This window comes from Rhinoraja longicauda, chromosome 6 (assembly GCF_053455715.1).
Source record: "Rhinoraja longicauda isolate Sanriku21f chromosome 6, sRhiLon1.1, whole genome shotgun sequence".
Taxonomy (NCBI): domain Eukaryota; kingdom Metazoa; phylum Chordata; class Chondrichthyes; order Rajiformes; family Arhynchobatidae; genus Rhinoraja; species Rhinoraja longicauda.
Window position 1 is genome coordinate 10559301 of NC_135958.1, and position 3525 is coordinate 10562825.

Sequence of the window (3525 nt, forward strand, 5' to 3'; positions counted from 1 at the left end):
GCTCCCACCATGCACCATGGGGCCGAATGAAGAGGGACCTGGAGGGGCCAGCATGAAGATAGAGCCGGCGGGCCGCCAAGAGCAAAGAGGGGCCAGGCGTGGGGGGGGGGGGGGGGACGACTGAGAATGAAGAGGGACCTGGAGGGGCCAGCATGAAGGTAGACCCAGTGGGCCGCCGAGAGCAGAGGGGTCAGGCAGGAGGGAGGGGGGCCAAGAGCAACGAGGAATCCTTGGGGGAAGCTACCTGTGGACACTGTTTCGTCGCTGCGAGAAGGTAAGACTGTACTCAGAAGCTTTGAAACTTTGTCGGCCTCAGAAACGTTGCGACTCTTTGTGCACTGCCATGTTGGCTTCTGCTGTACCATCTTAGCGGACTGTAGGCAAGGACAAAGAATTTCACAGTGCGCCGGTACCTGTGACAATAAACTATCATGGAATCATTGAGAAGGGCCTGCGGGGTGGGGGGGGGGTGGGGGGGGGGGAGGAGCTCGTCCCCCGAGGACCGGAGGGCAAAGGAGGAGGGGGCAACTGGCGAGGACGGACGCGAGGAGTGGGCCGGTGGGAGAGGAAGCGCGGTGTGGTCTCCAGTGTCTGTAGGGTCGGCTGCAGGAGGCACCCCCCATCCCCCCCCCATCCCCCCCCCCCCCCAGAGGAGCACAGCGGCGGTCGGGCGGGTGGGAGAGGGATGCCAGTTCCCCGCTATTACACTTCATTCAGCCAGTGAGTCTGGAGATGAGGAGGAATTGTTGTAGTCAGAGGGCGGTGAATCTGTGGAATTCATTGCCACAGACGGCGGGGAGGCCAAAACACCGGGTATTTTAAAAGTGCAGATTGATAGGTTCTTGATTAGTAAGGACTAGATCAAGTGGACCTGTTGGGCCCAAACCTCTCCTGCATTGGTGCAGCACCCTGTCCTCCCCCCCTCCCCTCTCTCTTCAATCCCCCTCTCCCCTCTCCCTTCTCCCCCACTCCCCCATTCCCCCCTCCCTCCCCCTCCCCTCCTTTTAAACTTAAAAATGTGAATAACTTTAAAAATATAAGACTGATTTCAATGAAACTACTTGCATTATCACTAAAGTGACAATGGTGAGTAAGGTGGACCTAAAATTGCCGCGCTATCGTGTACCGTTTTGGCTGAAGTTCAGTCACAAACAAGATAACAAACGAGAGTTTTAGTATATAGATGTCAAAGGTTATGGGGAGAAGGCAGGAGAATGGGGTTGAGAAGGAAAGGTAGATCAGCCATGATTGAATGGCAGAGTAGACTCAATGGGCCGAATGGCCTGATACTTCTCCTACATCTTATGATCTTATGGTCAGTTCCTGAATCTGCTTTCATAGTCAGGGTTCTGTTCTTTAACAATAGAAATGGAAACACAAACTACAGAGAAAACAAATCATCTTGTCTCTGTTGAAATATGGTGCAAAATGTATGTGGAATAGTGCTTGGATTGATGTGAATTATGGCAAGCACCAGAACTACAAACTACCCGGTGAAGGTTGAAAACTATAAATCAACTCACTTCAGCAACATAAGATGGAAGATCTAGTTGAGTTCTCATATTTCACTCAATTTACATTAGCTTTGCAAAAATTACAACACTTTAAAATGTTTCTGTTCCTTTCTGGAAGTTGTGTGTCCGGACTCATTAAAGTGCAGTCTAACACTCTGGTTAAAACCATCTCCTCCATTTCAGGTTGAACTACAAAAAAATGATCTAAGTTGCCAGCATTGTGGCACGTCAGATCCAAGACAAAGTCCAATGTCCGCAATGGGGTAGAGGTGAATCGGACAGAACCCTAGCTTATGGAAGGACCGTCCAGAAGCCTGATAACAGAGGGGAAGAAGCTGTCCCTGAGTCTGGTGGTGCGCGCTTTCAAGCTTCTGTACCTTCTGACGGATGGGAGCGGGGAGAAGAAGGAATGACCGGGGTGGGACAAGTCTTTGATTATGTTGGCTGCTTTTCTGAGGCAGCGTGCAATGTAGATGGTGTCGATGGTGGGGAATCTGGTCTGTACGGTGGACTGGGCTACATCTACAACTCTCTGCAATTTCTTGCGGTCTTGGACAGAGCTGTTTCCAAACCAAGCTGTGATGCAACCCAACAGTGTGCTTTCCACAGTGCTTCTGTGGAAGTTTGTAAGAAACTATTTTTTTTCCAGAGGAAAGATATAATTTAGGTTTGGATGTATTGGTATAGGAACCGTAAGAGGAGTGGTGTTATTAAGATAGACACAAAATGCTGGAGTAACTCAACGGGCCAAGCAACATCTCTGGAGAGAAGAAATGGAATTACTACTCATTTCTATCACGCACTCAAATTCACTTGGACCATCTACAAAATCTCCCTACCCTTTCGTGATCTCACCATCACAGGAGACAGACTATCAACTGACAAAAAACCTTCTCTCCAGAGATGCTGCCTGTCCCGCTGAGTTACACCATCATTTTGTGCCTAACTTCGGTTTAAACCAGCGTCTGCAGTTCCTTCATACACATGATGTTAATAAGAAATTTGTTTTGAAAACAAGCAGGAATAGAAGTATCAGAGCACAGACGGCAGAATGTAGAGGTACAAACTGCAACGCAGGAGTATGATTTATTTATTCCTTAATAGATGTTTAACTATTCATTTTCCAATAGTGGCATAAATATCAAATTAAGCTGCAAAAAATTATTGTACTCTTCAAACTCAGAGAAATAAACCAGATAGATGTAACGCTCTGGAGACTAAACCTGGAGATCAGGCATTTATTTTGTTAAAGTTAATCAGTGAGATTCTCAAACATAGCCAAGGTACAACATTCATCAGCCATGATCACAATGAATGGCGGTGCTGGCTCGAAGGGCCAAATGGCCTCCTCCTGCACCGATTTTCTATGTTCCATCACTGCTGGGGAAAAGTTACGCACAGTTTACACTTTTTAATATGTAAATTCAATGGACTTTGGTACATCATAAAGGAAACTGAATATACAGAGAGTTGTGAATTTGTGGAATTCTCTGCCTCAGAAGGCAGTGGAGGTCAATTCTTTGGATGCATTCAAAAGAGAGTTAGATAGAGCTCTTAGGGCTGGTGGAATCAAGGGATGTGGGGAGAAGGCAGGAATGGGGTACTGATCATGGATGATCAGCCATGATCACATTGAATGGCGGTGCCGTCTCGAAGAGCCAAATGGCCTACTGCTGCACCTATTGTCTATGTATCTATGTATTCACAGCATGCTAACATTAAAATTGTAATTCAGTGCATTTTTCATTAATGTTTGAACGATAAAATATCGGCTGGGAGGCACAGTAGCGCAGCGATAGAGTTGCTGCCCCACAGCGCCAGAGTCCCGGGTTCGATCCTGACTACAGGTGCAGTCTGCATGGAGTTTGTACGTTTTTCCCGTGACCCACATGGGTTTTCTCAGAGATCTCCGGTTTCCTCCCACACTCCAAAGACGTACAGGTTTGTAGGTTAACTGGCTGGGTGTAAATATACAAATGATCCCTAGTGTGTGTGGGATAGTGTTAGGGTG